Source organism: Hemiscyllium ocellatum, chromosome 12 (genome assembly GCF_020745735.1).
Source record: "Hemiscyllium ocellatum isolate sHemOce1 chromosome 12, sHemOce1.pat.X.cur, whole genome shotgun sequence".
Lineage (NCBI taxonomy): Eukaryota > Metazoa > Chordata > Chondrichthyes > Orectolobiformes > Hemiscylliidae > Hemiscyllium > Hemiscyllium ocellatum.
Genome location: NC_083412.1, coordinates 22441114 through 22459538, shown reverse-complemented (window position 1 = coordinate 22459538; position 18425 = coordinate 22441114). Strand labels below are relative to the sequence as shown.

Sequence of the window (18425 nt, the reverse complement as noted above, 5' to 3'; positions counted from 1 at the left end):
ATTCACAGAAAATCCAGAGTTATGGAAAAATGGTAGAGCATGGAACTAATTCAAGAGCTCTACCAAAAGGAGGCTATGAGATGGATACAACAGATAAGGTTAAAAGATAATCCCAAGAGCCTCTATATCTGTATTAAGAGTAAGAGTAAACGGGTAGCTAGGGAGAGAAGAGGTCCCCTGAAAGACCAGCATGATTGTCCATGCGTGGTGCCATAGGAGACAGGGGAGATCTTCAATGAATATTACATTCACGGATGCTAAGGAAATAAGGGAAACAAGTGGGAATGTTTTGGATATATATTACCAGAAAGGAGGTGTTTGCAGCCTTAAAGCACATTAAGGTGGATAAATGCCCCAGGCTTGATCAAGTCCAGTGAGAGCCGAGGGAAAAAGTTGCAAAGGCCCTGGAAGAGATTTTTGCTCCATCTTTAGCCACTGGTTCCAGAAGACTGAGAATGGCTAATATTGTTCCATTGTTTAAGAAAGGTAGCAAACACAAGTCAGGCCAATGAGTCTGACATCAGCAAGTAGTTGGAGAGAGTATTGAGGGACAGGAGCAACCAACATCTTGATAGTCAACATGGATTTACATGCAGGAAGTCATGTCTGACAAATCTGAGTTTTTCGAAGAGGTAATTTTAAGGTGATTGGAGGAAGGTGTAGGGGAAATGTCAGAGGTAGGCTCTTTACACAGAAGAGTGGTGGATGCACAGAAAGCACTGCCAACTGTGGTAGTAGAGTCAGAGATATTAGGGACATTTAAGCGACTGCAGTACAAGCACATGGACAGTAGTAAATTGAAGGGTGTGGAGGTCAAGTTGATGTTAAATTAAGATAAATGCTCGGCACAACATCATGGGCCGAAGGGGCAATTCTGCTCCACATTCTGTGTAACAAAGAGGATAGATGAGAGTAGGGCATGGATGTTGTCTACATGGACTTTGGTAAGGCCTTTGACAAGGTTCCACAAGGCAGGCTGGTCATGCACGTTAGGTCGCATGGGATCCAGAGGGAGCTAGCTAATTGGATTCAAAATTGGCTTGATGGTATGAAGCAGAGGATGATGGTTCAAAATGGTTTCTCAGTGACTAGTGGTGTGCCACAGGGTTCTATGCTTGGACCTTTATTATTTGTTATTTACATAAATTATCTGGATGTGAATGTACAAGGCATGATTAGTAAGTTTGCAGATGATACAAAATTAGGAGGTATTGTTGATAGTTAAGAAGGTTATCAAAAATTACAGAGAAATCTTGATCATGTGGAGAAGTGGGTGAGGATTAGCAAATGCAATTCAATACAGGTAAGTGAGAGGTGTTGCACTTTGGATAGTGAAACCAAGGTAGGATTTATAAAGTAAATGATCAGGTCCTGAGGAGTGTTGTGGAACAGAGGGACCAGAGAGTACAAGTAGATAGTTCTTTGAAAGTGGTATCACAGGTAAACAGGGTGGTGAAGAAGACATTCAGCATGCTAGCCTTCATCGGGTAAGGCACTGAGTATAGGAGTTGGGACATTATGTTACAGTTGTATAATTCATTGGTAAGGCAGCACTTGGAATATTGTATACAGTTTTGGTCATTCAGGTTTAGGAAGAACATAGTTAAACTTGAAAGAATGCAAAGAAGATTTATGAGGATATTGCCAGGACTAGTAGGTCTGTGTAACAGGGAGTGGTTGGCCAGGATAGGACGTCATTCCTTGGAATGCAGAGGAATGAGGGTGACCTTACTGAGGTGTATAAAATCATGAGAGACACAGATTGGATGAAGGCCTATAGCCATTTCCCAGGGATGGGGAATTGAAAGGTAGAGAGCATAGGTTTAAGGTGGCAGGGGAAGGATTGAGAGTCATAGAGATATACAGCCTGCAAACAGACCAGTCAGTCCAACCCATCCAGTCCCACCTGCCAGCACCCAGCCCATATCCCTCCAAATCCTTCCTATTCATATACCCATCCAAATGCCTTTTAAATGTTGCAATTGTACCAGCCTCCACCACATCCTCTAGCAGCTCATTCCAAACACGTACCATCCTCAGCGTGAAAAAGTTGCCCCTTAGGTGTCTTTTATATCTTTCTCCTCTCACCCTAAACCCATGCCCTCTAGTTCTGAACTCCCCCACCCCAGGGAAAATACTAGAGAGAGAGAGAGAGAGAGACTGTTTGAATTCATGTATCGCTGGATATCAGAGTGCATCTGGGAAAATAAACAAACAGTGAAATTCAAAACTGACCTTGGGTGAAGTTCCCAGCACAGAATCAGATAAGTTAATCAATGTTTTAAGTGTGGCTTACAGAGAATCTGCAGTAGTGAGAGTAGAGTGGGTTCTCTCTTGATTATATGTTTTTGGAGATATATTTTAAGTTTAATCAAGAGACATAGCCATAACTATTAATTTAACCTGGGGCAGTGTTTGTAGAGGAATAAGACGGTGCAATTTTCTGGGTGTGCAGATTGTGAAGGAGCAAAAACGGCCTTTAATAGAGAGTGATATGTACTTCTTGTCAGATGTGGGAGTTTAAAGAGAGTTTAACGGTTACTTTGGATTATATCTGCCATAAATGCTGTGAATCTTACCAGATCGAATGGATCAGGTGGAGAGACAGTTAGAAGCAATGAAGAATTTCCAACAGCAACATGGGATGGATGGCAATTAGGAAGGGGCGGGGGGGGGGGGGGGGGGGGGGGGGGGGGGGGGGAAGGAGTAAAGAGTCTCAGATACAGTCACACAGATGGGTTAACTCCAGGAAGGGTAGGAGAGGTAGGCAGCTAGGGCATGAGTCTTTTGTGGATATATCCATTTCAAACAGGTATGCTGTTTTGGAAAATGTAGGGAGTGATGGATTCTCAGCCAGGTTTCTAGTATTGAGACTGGATCCAATGCAATGAGGGGGTACATCAGGATCCAAGAGATCAATTGTGTTAGGGGATTCTCTAGCCCGAGGTACAGACAGACATTTCTGTGGCCAGCAGCGAAAAACCAGAATGGTGTGTTGCTTCCCTGGTGCCAGGATCAAGGATGTCTCGGAGAGAACATAGAACATTACAGCGCAGTACAGGCCCTTCAGCCCTCGATATTGCGCTGACCAGACATACCAATCTGAAGCCCATCTAACCTACACTATTCCATGTACGTCCATATGTTTGTCCAATGACGACTTTAATGCACTTCAAGTTGTCGAATCTGAGAGGGTGCAGAAAGTTCTCAAGGGGGGAGAGGGGCTAGCAGGAGGTCATTGTCCACATTGGAATAATGATATAGGAAGGGAAAAGGTTGGGATTCTGAAGGGAGATTACAGAGAGTTAGGCTGAAATGTAAAAAGGAGGTCCTTAAGAGTCACAATATCTGGATTACTCCCAGTGCTATCAGCTAGTGAGGGCAGGAATAGGAGGATACAGCAGATGAATGCATGGCTGAGGAGCTGGTGTATGGGAGAAGGATTCACATTTTTGGATCATTGGAATCTCTAAGTTAAACTGCATTTATTTCAATGCAAGGGGCCTAACAGGGAAGGCAGATGAACTCAGGACATGGTTAGGAACATTGGTCTGGGATATCATAGTAATTACAGAAACATGGCTCAGGGCTGGGCAGGACTGGCAGCTCAATGTTCCAGGATACAAATGCTACAGTAAGGATAGAAAGGGAGGCAAGAGAGGAGAGAGAGTGATGTTTTTAATAAGGGATAGCATTACAGCTGTGCTGAGGAAGGATATTCCTGGAAATACATCCAGGGAAGTTATTTGGGTGGAACTGAAAAATAAGAAAGGGATGGTAAACCCTATTCGGATTGTATTATAGACCCCCTAATAATCAAAGGGAAACCGACAAACAAACTTGTAAAGAGATCTCAGCTATCTGTAAGAATAATAGGGTGGTTATGGTAGGGGATGTTATCTTTCCCAACATAGACTGGGATTGCCATAATGTTAAGTGTTTAGATGGAGAGGAATTGGTTAAGTGCGTACAAGACAATTTTCTGATTCAGTATGTGGATGTACATATGAGAGGAGGTGCAAAACTTGACCTAAGTTGGGAAAGAAGGCAGGGGAGGTGACTGAGGTGTCAGTGGGGGAGCACTTTGGGGCCAGCGACCATAATTCTATTAGATTTAAAATAATGATGGAAAAGGATAGACCAGATCTAAAGTTGAAGTTCTAAATTGGAGGAAGGCTAATTTTGATGGTACTAGGCAAAAACTATTGAAAGCTGACTGGAGGCAGATGTTTGCAGGTACAGGGAGGCTGGAAAATGGGAAGCCTTCACAAATGAGATAACAAAAATCCAGAGAAAGTATATTCCTGTTAGGGTGAAAGGAAAGGCTGGTAGCTATAAGGAATGCTGGATGACTAAAGAAATTGAGGAAAAAGAAGGAAGCATATGTCAGGTATAGACAGGAAAGATCGAGTGAATCCTTAGAAGAGTATAAAGGAAGTAGGAGTATACTTAAGAGGGAAATCAGGAGGGCAAAACAGGGACATGAAATAGCTTTTGCAAATAGAATTAAGGAGAATCCAAAGAGTTTTTACAAATACATAAAGGACAAAAGGGTAACTAGGGAGAGAATAGGGCCCCTCAAAGATCAGCAAGATGACCTTTGTGTGGAGCCGCAGATAATGGGGAAGATACACAATGAGTATTTTGCATCAGTATTTACTGTGGAAAAGGATATGGAAGATATAGAATATAGGGAAATAGATGGTGACATCTTGCAAAATGTCCAGATTACAGAGGAGAAAGTGCTGGATGTCTTGAAACGAGTAAAAAGGTGGATAAATCCCCAGGACCTGATCAGGTGTACTTTAGAACTCTGTAGGAAGCCAGAGAAGTGATTTCTGGGCCTCTTGCGGAGATATTTGTATCATTGATAGTCACAGGTGAGATGCCGGAAGACTGGAGGTTGGCTAACATGGTGCCACTGTTTAAGAAGGGTGGTAAGGACAAGCCAGGGAACTATAGACCAGTGAGCCTGACCTCAGTGGTGGGCAATTTGTTGGACGGAATCCTGAGGGACAGGATGTATATGTATTTGGAAATGCAAGGACTGATTAGAGATAGTCAACATGGCTTTGTGTATGGGAAATCCTGTCTCACAAACTTGATTGAGTTTTTTGAGGAAGTAACGAAGAGGATTGATGAGGGCAGAGCAGTAGATGTGATCTATATGGACTTCAGTAAGGCGTTCGACAAGGTTCGCTATGGGAGACTGATTAGCAAGGTTAGATCTCACGGAATACAGGGAGAACTAGCCATTTGGATACAGAACTGGCTCAAAGGTAGGAGACAAAGGGTGGTGGAGGAGAGTTGTTTTTCAGACTGGAGGCCTGTGACCAGTGGAGTGCCACAAGGATCGGTGCCGATTCCTCTACTTTTTGTCATTTACATAAATGATTTGGATGCAAGCATAAGAGGTACAGTTAGTAAGTCTGCAGATGACACCAAAATTGAAGGCGTAGTGGACAGCTAAGGAGGTTACCTCAGATTCTAACAGGATCTTGACCAGATGGGCCAATGGGCTGAGAAGTGGCAGGTGGATTTTAATTCAGATAAATGAGAAGTGCTGCAGTTTGGGAAAGCAAATCTTAGCAGGACTTATACACTTAATGGTAAGGTCCTAGGAAGTGTTGCTGAATAAAGAGACCTTGGAGTGTAGGTTCAAAGCTCCTTGAAAGTGGAGTTGCAAGTAGATAAGATAGTGAAAGCGGCATTTGGTATGCTATCCTTTATTGGTCAGAGTATTGAGTACAGGAGTTGGGAGGTCATGTTGCGGCTATACAGGACATTGGTTAGGCTACTGTTGGAATATTGCATGCAATTCTGGTCTCCTTCCTATTGGAACGATGTCGTGAAACTTGAAAGGGTTCAGAAAAGATTTATAGGATGTTGCCAGAGTCGGAGGATTTGAGCTAAAGGGAGAGGCTGAGGCTGTTTTCCCTGGAGCGTTGGAGGCTGTGGGGCGACCTTATAGAGGTTACAAAATTATGAGGGGCATGCATAGGATAAATAGGCAAGATCTTTTCCCTGGGGTCAGGGAGTCCAGAACTAGAGGGCATAGGTTTAGGGTGAGAGGGGAAAGATATAAAAGAGACCTAAGGGGCAACTTTTTCAGGCAGAGGATGGTAGGTGTATGGAATGAGCTGCCAGAGGATGTGGTGGAGGCTGGTACAATTGCAACATTTAAGAGGCATTTGGATGGGTATATCAATAGGAAGGGTTTGGAGGGATATGGGCCGGGTGCTGGCAGGTGGGACTAGGTTGGGTTGGGATATCTGGTCGGCATGGATGGGTTAGACCGAAGGGTCTGTTTCCATGCTGTACATCTCTATGACTCTATCCAGCACAGTCAAAAAAATGGGATGAATGTATTACCTCATCAATAATTATATTATCATCTCATGAAATGGTGAGACGAATGTTGATATCAAGTTTTATCCACTCAATGTCAACATTCTAACTGCCACATCTAATGAGAATGCTACAATAATTATCCAGGTAAACTGGTCCCAACATAAACCATGCTCAGAAGTGCTCATCAGCTGGCAGTGATGGTTAACTAACAATTTAACCAATGGTGGTATCTCTACACAGAACGGTCTTGGCTTCAACCACATTTGCACATGCGATGTTCCGTTGTGGCATGAAAGCCAGAACTCTGGAGGGGGAGCCCAGACTGATCACCTTCTCCTTAGTCAGAACTGCCTTTCATAAACTGAAAGTATTAACGTGTACAGGACAAAGATCAGTCATGATCTTACTCAATTCAAATGACTTAATGGCCTAGTCTTGATTCCCTGGTAATAGAGGAACTGTAGAGGAATTGTGACATTCCTATCACCATTTGCTGATATTCCTCACAGTCCAGACTCTAGACAGTGAGTACAAATAAGGGTGTTAATGATTTGCAACAGATCAACTTACTGTGGAAGCTTCCATTGGATGCTGGATTTTCCGTATCTTTTTTATGCGCTTTACAATAAATTCTAAAACAAAATCAAAGAACATAAAACAAAAGTCAGGGTGAAAGAAAACTGCAATAAGTAATAACCAAATAAATATTAACTCTCTTAGCCATGATGAAGATTTATAACATTATCCTATTATTTGGAAACATGGATTATTAAAGAGGAATTTTGGTTTTGAGATCGGTGAAGATGGTATTTTTTTCTATAAAAAAGGGTCACAAACCTTTTTTTTTATAAAGCAGTGGGTCAAATAGCATTTTAAAGTTATCACTTGACTTAAGCTAAATGACTAGGTCAGTTACCTGGTGAGATAATGGCTGAAACTTTGACTAAGTTGAACTTTGACAAACTCTAAGAAAGAAGCCAGAAGCAGGTTCTGTTCAAAAGAAAAGACTACATCAGTAGCAGCCTCAAAAGGAGTCAAGTTCAGAGGAAGGTCACCAAGTTAGTCTGTGTCCCTCAGCTAAAGATGAAAACGATCACATCTGCTGACCGTGATGAAAATCAGTGAAAGGAAATGCTTGTGACCTCTTTGTTGGAGCAAGAAATTGAAGAGTGAAGACAGAAGTGATACCTCACCATGATTGAGCATTTGTAACAGATATTTTTGGGAAACAAATATTTTCCTTTTTTGTGAAATAAACTTATGTCATTTTGTTAATTAAAAGTACACTGGCAGACTCATGTGAATATATCAGTGACAGTCGACTATTGCCACCAAATTGTAAACCAGGCTTCTCTCTGGAATCGGACTTGTTTCAGTATTATCATCATCTAAGGTCATAACACATCACATCAGCATTTATTCATGTCAAAATAGCTCCAATGGTGTAGAGTTGGGTCTCCAGCTCTTGATTTATAGTCAGTGACCACTTCCCAATCTCAGCCAGTTTTCCAGTGGAAGAGAGGTTTAATGCAGGAGTAAATCATCTTCTCCTTAGTCAGAACTGTCTTTTGCTAACCAAAACTATTAACGTGTACGGAACAAAATGTCAGGTCAAAGATGTGGCAGTAAAATATGATTGACAGGATAATGGAATGTTATTAGGTACTTGAAAGATTTAGGTTGTGAAGTCTGGAGGCGGGGACAATGGAAATTCCTAAAGCCTTGCAAGGGGCGTTGTGAAACAGGAAGATATACTTTATAATAGGAAAAATGATTAATGAATTGTACAAGATAGGATCAGTATAAATCCCCGATGAGTATTTTACAGACACAAATGTTTATATTTTAAGCCATTGCCATAAAAAAGTTAGGTTGGGATAAAGAAATGATGGAGGAAATTACAACAATGACAAAACTTTGATCCAATGTCTTAAAGAATGACAAATCTATTTCCCTTTTTGAGAACATTACTGACTGATAAATATCTAAATCAGTTTGAATCCTGGAAAAAGCTTGGGACTACAATGGACCACTGCAGAAACCTTCCATGTATTTGAGTTAATCCCTGTGTTTGAATGGTGAGGCTTAAAGGGAAGTTAAGCATTCTTTCTATCAAACCGTGGTAAGAAAAAAAACTGGTCATTAGTGACTTGTGTTAGAGTCACCAAAACACCAGTAGCAATGCTGAAGTGCTTATTGAAGGAGGGTGACCAATTTGGGAGGTACTCATGGGTTGTTGTTCTGTGTTCTTTTAAAGTGGAGTCAATGAAACACGAGAACAATGGAACATAGGTAATTATACATTCCACAGCTATAATTTGGGTTGATTTTGGACTAGCTCCCTCAAAAGAAAAACAATTCCTCAGATAATGAAGTAGTCAATACCTGCATGCAGCAAGAGCTGAACGAAGTTGGGCTCAAGTTGATAAGTGACAAGGAAACTTCACCCCACGCAAATGCAAAATAACAAACATCCCCAGCAAGAATTAACTGAACAACTTCCTCAGTCAGGAGTATAATTGTGACAACACTCAACAGCACCTAGGAAAAAGGATACCTTGACTGGAAACTGATTCTACCACCTTAAGCATGCATTGCCACTAATTCTTGTAGCGGCAATCTGTACCAAAGTAGTGGCAATCTGTACCATCAATAACATGACAAGCAGCAACCCACCAAGGCTCCTTTGACAGTATCTTCCAAAGACTGGAATTCCATCACCTAGAGAGAGTGCTAATTTTTACATGGATATTCACTTCACCCAGGTTAACCTCAGCATTACCTCACTTGAACCTCCAGAATTGCTAATTTATCACACTGTTTATCCCATATCACTGACTGAACAAACATTGGGAAAACTTGAAGAGTTGTTTTTGCTCCTCACGCCAAACTCCATTCCCTAGCATTCAACTCCATTCCTCTCCCCAGCAACACAGAATTTTAACCAGTTTGACAACAGCATTGATGTCTTTTCTGATCACAAGATGTGATTCCCATCTCATATTCAGATCCAAGATGGCAGCGGAGTAGGACTCCTCAGCTGGAGTTCTCTTTTGTGTTGTTTTTCCTTCTTTCTTCTCAGTGATGTCCCAAACTCCCAGCTTCAGCGTGGACTTGTACTCTTGGCCTCAACATAGATCCAGCATGGCAGCCTCTCAACCTGGCATGGCTGTCTTGCACCCTGATGAGGTGACCTCTCGGCCTGGTGTTGCTGTCTCCTGCCCTGATGAAGTGGTCTCTCAGCCTGGCTTGGCCTCAGTGTAGACTTTCAGCCTTGAGATGGCTGTAGAACAGACTCCTGGCCTTGAGGTAAAACATGGCATGGTCTGGAGTCAACACGCTGCACAAACTAGAGGTTACATGCTGGCATGGACTGGGTTGGAAGGAGTTATTCTGAATTTTTTACTTCTTTAATTTTCTAATTTATTCTTATGATCTGTAATGCTGGACTTTTTAATTTCTTTATTTTTCTAATCTTTTTCCTTAAGAATTTGTATTTAAGAATCTGCACCTAGGTACCTCTGTACCTAAGATGGTGACATAAAGTCTTGTAAACTTTTCAGCTTTCAGGGTGAGTACATGTGACAATGAAACTAATTCTAACATCCAATCCATCACCAAGACTGTATTTCCACCTCCATAACATCATCCATATTTATTATCTCAATGCATTCCTGGCTGGTCTCCCACATTCTATCATCCATAAAACTGAAATAATCTAAAACTTGTCTGCCCATATCTTAATATGCAGCAAGTTATGTTCCTACATCCCAATCATTCACTGGTGGACAGTGGATCCTGTAAAACCAGACATTGATTTTAAAAGTCAAATCCTACTTTTCAAGTTTCTCATCGTCTTGTTCTTCCCTACTCTTTTAATCTTCTTCAGCTCCACAATCCTCCAAGATACCTGTGATCACAAATTTTGGCTTTGTGATTAAACTACTGTAATTTTTCACCATTAGTAGCCATACCTTCAGTTACCTATTCCTCTAGCTTTGGAATACTCTCTGGAAACACAAGAATACAAGATTTAGGGAGGGGCCAACTAATCTTTCATTTCTGAAAAGAAAGTCCCTTGGTTGAGTTCAGGGTGAAACATTTTTGTTCTTTCGAAGGGGTGATTGAAGAAACACCTCCGGATTGTATTTCCTAAGCAAGTCTTGCTGACAGACTTCGCAAGAGACAATTGTGCATAATTAGTGACGACCACACATCACGACATCATAGCAATAAACTTCAAAATAGTCTGTACCCTTCTCTTTTGCCTTCAAGAAGAACTCAATGGCTAACCTGATTTTATTCAGTAAACTAAACTCTGCAGAGAAATGTGCTTTTAGAGTCATAGAGATGTACAGCATGGAAACAGACCCTCCGGTCCAACCCCTCCATGCCGACCAGATATCCCAATCCAGTCTAGTCCTACCTGCCAGCACCCAGCCCATATCCCTCCAAACCTTCCTATTCATATACCCATCCAAATGCCTCTTAAATGTTACAATTGTACCAGACTCCACCACTTCCTCTGGCAGCTCATTCCACACCCGTACCACCCGCAGAATGGAAAAAGTTGCCCCTTAGGTCTCATATCTTTCCCCTCTCACTCTAAACCTATGCCCTCTAGTTCTGGAATCCCAGACCCCAGGGAAAAGACTTGGTCTATTTATCCTATCCGTGCCCCTCAATTTTGTAAACCTCTATAAGGTCACCTCTCAGCCTCCAAAGCTCCAGGGAAAACAGCCCCAGCCTGTTCACCCTCTCCAAGCTATGAACTTGCATTCCAAGGTCTCTTTGTTCAGCAACACTTCCTAGGACCTTACCATTAAGTGTATAAGTCCTGCTAAGATTTGCTTTCCCAAAATGCAGCATCTCGCATTTATCTGAATTAAACTCCACCTGCCACTTCTCAGTCCATTGGCCCATCTGGTCCAAGATCCTGGTGTAATCGGAGGTAACCTTCTTCGCTGTCCACTACACCTCCAATTTTGGTGTCATCTGCAAACTTACCAACTGTACCTCTTATGCTTGCATCCAAATCATTTATGTAAGTGACAAAAAGCAGAGGACCCAGCACCGATCCTTGTGGCACTCCACTGGTCACAGTCCTCCAGCCTGAAAAACAACTTTCCATCACCACCACCCTTTGTCTTCTACCTTTGAGTCAGTTCTGTATCCAAATGGCTAGTCCTGTATTCCGTGAAATCTAACCTTGCTAATCAGATTCCCATGGAGAACCTTGTCAAATGCCTTACTGAAGTTCATATAGATCACATCTACTGCTCTGCCCTCATCAATTCTCTTCGTTACTTCTTCAAAAAAACTCAATCAAGTTTGAGAGATGTAATTTCCCACACACAAAGCCATTTTGACCATCCCTAATCAGTCCTTGCCTTTCCAAATACATGTACACCTTGTCCCTCAGGATTCCCTCCAACAACTTGCCCACCACTGACGTCAGGCTCACTGGTCTATAGTTCCCTGGCTTGTCCTTACCACCCTTCTTAAACAGTGGCACCATGTTTGCCAACCTCCAGTCTTCCAGCACCTCAGCTGTGACTATCAATGATACAAATCTCTCAGCAAGAGGCCCAGCAATCACTTCTCTAGCTTCCCACAGAGTTCTAGAGTACACCTGATCAGTTCCTGGAGATATATCCACCTTTACCTGTTTCAAGACATCCAGCACTTCCTCCTCTGCAATCTGGATATTTTGCAAGATGTCACCATCTATTTCCCTACAGTCTATATCTTCCATATTCTTTTCCACAGTTAATACTGATACTAAATTAGTATTTTGCATCTCCCCCATTTTCTGCAGCTCCACACAAAGGCTGCCTTGCTGATCTTTGAGGGGCCCTATTCTCTCCCTAGTTACCGTTTTGTCCTTAATATGTTTGTAAAAAACCTTTGGATTCATTTTAATTCTATTTGCCAAAGCTATCTCATGTCTCCTTTTTGCCCTCCTGATTTCCCTCTTAAGTATACTCCTACTTCCTTTATACTCAAAGGATTCACTCGATCTATCCTGTCCACACCTTACTTCTTTTTCTTAACCAAACCCTCAATTTCTTTAGTCATCCAGCATTTCTTAAATCTACCAGCCTTCCCTTTCACCCTAACAGGAACACACTTTCTCTGGATTCTCGTTATTTCTGAAGGCTTCCCATTTTCCAAGTCTACCTTTCTCCTGAAGAGTGTGTGCGCGAGAGAGTGAGAGAGAGTGAGAGAGAGTGAGAGAGAGTGAGAGAGAGTGAGAGAGAGTGAGAGAGAGTGAGAGAGAGTGAGAGAGAGTGAGAGAGAGTGAGAGAGAGTGAGAGAGAGTGAGAGAGAGTGAGAGAGAGTGAGAGAGAGTGAATATATATTACTGACTGGGTATATTAACCAGTTATTGCTTCTTTAGTGACTAACTTTTGTTTAGATAACAAACACAAAGTAGGTTTATTAAGAAATGTGGCTGATAAATCTTGTCACATTTAAATGCTCATTTTGATAACTGGAGAAAGTATTTTGATTTTATTCTACTGAGTCCAGAAGAACGATATAACTGACGCTGGAGGAGTGTAACACTTTCCATTATTCTTTGCAATCTTGCAAATTAAATGTTGGCCTAGCCAGCAATGACCACATCCCATGAATGAAGAAAGATTTTTTTAACAAGAAACATCTATACCTAGAGATTTGTTACACTGTGAAGTTCACTATAAAGTGTGGTGGTTGAGGCGACTAACAGATGTGTTTAAAGGAATCTTGATAAACACCAAAAGGGATATTTTGATTGGTTTAGAGCGCATAGGTTATTTCTTCTTTAGTTTTTTGCCTGAAAGCAAGGCCAACCCATTGTATCACGATTTCCAACAGAAGGAAAGGTGACAGCTCCTGAATCCTCCCCAAATGGAACAATGACTGAACCTCATTTTTGCGAGCAATCTGACCTGCACCAACCTACCACTCAAGTAAAGCAATTGGCTCCCCTACTCTGGGCTGCTGTGGCAATTCACAATTTCATTGAAGGATCAACCTGAAAACAAAATGAATTATATCTCACCAATTTCTGGTGCAACTTCTGTTCAGCTAAAGAATGACAGCACCATTTTCAAATTTTACCAAAACGTATTCCAGAGTTACCTGTAAATACCCCTATCATTGTCTTCAATAACTGCTGCCTCATCACGTACAGCACATGGATAGTGATAAGATCTTCTGCATATTCTCACTTCACATCCGACAGTAGCGCCTTTCTTTTTGCATAAAAAGCACTTCTGAAATAAGAACAGAAATCAAAAAGAAATTGGAGTTTGATGTGTAAAATTCAAAGCGCAAAACAAAAGAATTTGGTTTTTTTTGTATAAAGTGCAGGACACAGGTAGCAGCCAATACACAGACTATGCTAAATTGCCTGTTTCTGTTCTGTATATTCTAAGTCATCCATAATTTTTTTTGCAAATACTTATTTTCTAAATCAACCTGTTCAGAAACATTGCTGGAGCACATGGCACTTGAAACCATGCCTCCTGGACTTGAGGGAGGGATATTACCACTGCACCACCCGTCATGACTTCAGGTCATTCCAAAATGTTTTACAACCAATAAGTATAAATAGCTGAAATGCAGGAAACACTGAAGCCAATTTATATATGACAAGAGCAAAGAGATTTTTTTTTTACAAAGTTGAATTTTTGAGCAGGTAAAGAACTTTGGACAAATAGTTGTAAAATTATTGCAATCCTTTCTTCCTTCCTTCACGGTAGAGTACTTCTGGGCCTCTCTTGTTGCTGTACTAAGGTCTGCTGCACTATCGGACACACAGTCTTTCTGAGGAAGATAATAATCCAAAACACTCTGTACCCTCAGGTGAATGACAAGATCTGATACAAGTATCCTGAAGAACAACACTAGAGTTCTTCCTATCCTGGGCAGTGTTTACTCTTCAACCAACAATGCAAACAAAAAAGTCTGATCATTTGTTTGATCATTATCATATTGATGTTTGTTGAAACTTGCTGTGTGCAAACTGGCTGCTATTTTAACTATATGATAATGAGCTGAGATGAATGACCTCCAGCAACCACAACTATCTTCCCATGTGCCAGGTATGACTTCAAACAGTGGAGAGTTTGCCTCTGATTCCAGTTTTGCTAGAGCTCGTTGATGAAGCATTCAGTCCAATGCAGACTTAACGTCAAAGGTTATCACTCTGACCTCTCGAATTCAGCTCTTTTGTCCATGTTTGAATCAAGGCTGCAATGAGGCCAGGAGCTGAGTGACCCTGGTGGAACCTGACTTGACTATCAATAAGGAGGTAATTGCTAAGCAAATGCTGCTTGATTGCATTATTGATTACACCTCCCATCACATTACTGATAATCGAGAGTAGACTAATGGGGCGTTGGTGACTAGGTTACATTTATTCTCTTTTCTCTGTATAGGATATCCCTGAGCAATTCTCGATATTACTGAATAGATACCAGTGTTGTAGCTGGACTGGAACATCTTGGTCAGGGTAGCAGCAAGTTCTAAGGACTTTTTCAGTACTATTGTTTGAATGTTTTCACAGCACATAGCCTTTACCTTATACAAGCCCTCGAACCATTTCTTGACATCATGTGTAATTAATCGAATTGGCTGAAGATTGACATCTGTGACACTGGGAACCAGTGGATCACCCATTCTGCACTTCTGGCTGAATATTGTTGCAAATACTTCAGCCTTGCCTTTTGCATGTGTGCGCTCAGCTCTTCCATCATTGAGGATGAAGGTATTTTTACAGTCTCCTCCAGTCAAATTTGTGAATTATTCACTGCCATTCATGTCTAGATGTGGCAAGACTACAGAGATTGGATCAGACTCACTATTTGTTGTGTCACTGAGCTCTGTCTATTACTTGCTACTTTTGCTGTTTGGCATGCAAGTAGTCCCGTTTGGTAGATTGACCTGGTTGACACCCTCATTCTTAGATATGAATGGTGTTGCTTGCTTCTGCCACGCCCTCCTGCATGTTTCATTCAACTAGAGCTGTTCTTGCTTTGATGGCAATTTTTTTAGATTACGTACAATCTAAATCTTTCAGCCCAACAAGTCCACACTGACTCACTGAAGCGCAACCCACTCAGACTCATCCCCCTATATTTACCCTTTCAGCTAACACTACGGGTAATTTAGCATGGCCAATTCACTTAACTTGCACATTTTTGGATTGTGGGAGGAAACCCACGCAGACACGGGGAGAATGTGCAAACTCCACACAGAGAGTCGCCTGAGGTGGGAATTGAACCCGGGTCTCTGACGCTGTGAGACAGCAGTGCTAACCACTGTGCCGCCCATTAATGGGCGTGTGGGGAATATGCCATGCCATGAGGTTGCAGATTATGTTATGTTGGAGTAGGATTCTGCAGGTTTTGATGGCCCACAGCTTTTCGGGGATTGAGAGTCTTGAGGGCTAGATCTGTTCAAATATGGAATTTGCCCTGGGATGTACTGTAACCAAAAGGCAGGACAAATCCAACCCTTTCCTGATGAAGAACTTAATCTTGAAATGTCGACTCTCCTGCTCCTTGAATGTTGCCTGGTCGGCTGTGATTTTCCAGACCACACTTTTTGACTCTGATCTGCAGTCCTCACTTTCTCCAAATCCAACCCAGCTAATTACCACCCCAACAGTTTACTCTTGATCGTGAGTAAAATGATGGAAAGGGGTCATCAAACGTGCTATCAAGCAGCACCTACTCTGGGAGTCAGTGAGCTGATTTTCACTGACTCCCAGTTTGGGTTCCCCATGGCCACACTCCTGACCTCATTACAGCCATGGTTCAAACATGGACAAACATCTCAACTCCAAAATGGGAGACAAGAGTGCCTGCCCTTGACAACAAGGTAGCATTTGACAGAGTGTGGCATCAAGGAGCCCTAGCATAAGCTTATCGGAGCAAACTCTCCACTGATTAGAGTCATACCTGACACATAGGAAAACAGTTGTAATTGCTGGAAGTCAAGCATCTCGGCTTTAGGACAGCTCTACAGGATTAGTCATGGTAATGTCCAAATCCCATTCATCTTCAGCTGTTTCATCAATGACCTTCCTTCCATCATAAGGTCAGACGTGGAGATGTTCACCAAAGATAGCAGAAAGTTCAGCATCATGCGCGACCATTAGATACTGAAATGGTCCATGGCTAAATACAGCAAGACCTGGGTCATATTCAGGCTTGGGCCGAAAAATGACAAGTAATATTTGCACTATGCCAATGCCGGGGAATGGCAATCTCCAACAAGAGAATCTAACCATTGGCCCTCACTAGACATTCAATGGTGCCACCATCATTGAATCCCTCACTATCAACATCCTGGGGATTACCATTGTCCAAAAACTAAATTGGAATAGCCATACACAATGGCTACAAGAGGAGGTCAAAGAGTATGAAACCTCCAGCAAGTCACTCACCTCCCGATTCCCCAAAGCACGTTCATCATCTACAAGGCCCAAGTCATGAACGTGATAGAATACTCCTCAATTATTCAGTTCCAATAAACTCAAAGAGCTTAACACCATCCAGGGCAAAGCAGCACGCTTGACTGGCACCACATCCACATTACAACATCTAAAAAAGGTACCTAGATGCGTATATGAACAGGAAGAGTTTGGACAGATATGGACCAACTGCTGACAATGGGATTAGATCAGATCAAAATGTCTAGTCAAAGCAGATGTGTTGAACCAAAAGGGCCTGTTTCTGTGCTGTATTACTATGACTACAGCAGATCGTGAAGATAACTTACCACCTCTGTCTTCAGACGATTAGGAATAGGCAAGAAATGCTGGCATAGGCAATGATGCCCATTTTACATGAACAAATGAACACTACTTGCCACTCATCAGACCAACCTCTGATGTTATGCAGATCTTGCTGAAATATAGCTTGTCTGAAATAGGAGTACATTTAGCTCAGATGGCATTAGGATTCAAAATGTTAGTTTTATTTATAAATGCTTTCTTAGTTACTGAAGTCTTACCAACTTGCTTCCTCTTTTAATTTCTTTTTCGATATCTTCAACAAGAAATCCACCAAAATCTTCAAAATTTGAATTGTGGTTGACAAGATTTGAAGAAAAAAGCTGATTAAAAAAAAGAGAAATACAATGTAAATATATCAGATGCTCCAACATTTGTTTCTATTTTTTCACAGCTTCAATTTTCTCACATTCCTGTGCGATTCCATGTTATAAGAAAATCACGTAATAACAGCACAATTTAAACCAATGGGAGTAGAATCACGTTACAGCCAATATAGATAAAGGAAAGTTGCGTTCTACAAATAATGGTTTGAATTATTTAATCACATTATAGCAAATTCGTGTTGAAGAAATACATGTTATAGCAGAACTGACAATATAAACTAAAATGGACATTGGACTGCAATAACCGAAAGCAAAGTTTAACAATTTGAAAATCAAGTATTGGGCATTGCTTAGCTATAAAATACATTATTGCCTTTTAGAAGCAATAAGAGGAAGACTTTTTGAGACTGAGTATGAACCAGAATCTCTCTCATTTAGGTCTCTGCCTAACAACGGCCCTCTGGTTTAACTGAGAGCTGCATAGTGGAAAAAAAAACAGGCAGAGCCAGCAGATAGTAAGCATCCACTTCTCTTCTTCCCACTCCCACCCACACCCAGCACCCAACATTCTCTCATGAGTTATAGACTAAAACCAAGAAAGCTTAAAAAAAACACATTCATCCAAGCTAGCCAATTAAATTAATCTGGTCAACTATCAAATCAAAGAGCAACCGTCGCCATACAGAGAACAGCATATCATTGCAAAAATCAGAAGGTTTCACAAAAACAACCCCCCGCCCCTGTCCCCCTCCTCCCCACTGTGGTTTGGACTTTGCTCATCCTGACAATATTCTTTTTCCACCCACAGCATATGTGGTAAACCATTTGTCATTAATGGTCATTGAGTGCATGTACGTTCTGGATTTTGAAGGGGCATGGTGTAAGTTACATAAATTAGGAATTCTTTAGTCTAATATACTGAACGTCAACAAGAAAATAAACAGATTATTTTTCTGTTACTG

The 18425-nt window shown here is 41.5% G+C and overlaps 1 protein-coding gene across 1 annotated transcript in view; it reads right to left on the bottom strand.

The window, feature by feature from the left end:
- LOC132820972 (uncharacterized) overlaps positions 1 to 17430 on the bottom strand; it is a 62944-nt gene extending 45514 nt beyond the window's left edge. The window contains exons 1-3 of the mRNA XM_060833391.1: positions 17359 to 17430; positions 13477 to 13610; positions 6922 to 6983 (exon numbers count right to left, since the gene is read on the bottom strand). The gene's annotated coding sequence lies outside the window, so the exon portion shown is untranslated. The remainder of the gene's footprint in view (positions 1 to 6921; positions 6984 to 13476; positions 13611 to 17358) is intronic.
- Between the last annotated feature and the right edge of the window lie 995 nt (positions 17431 to 18425).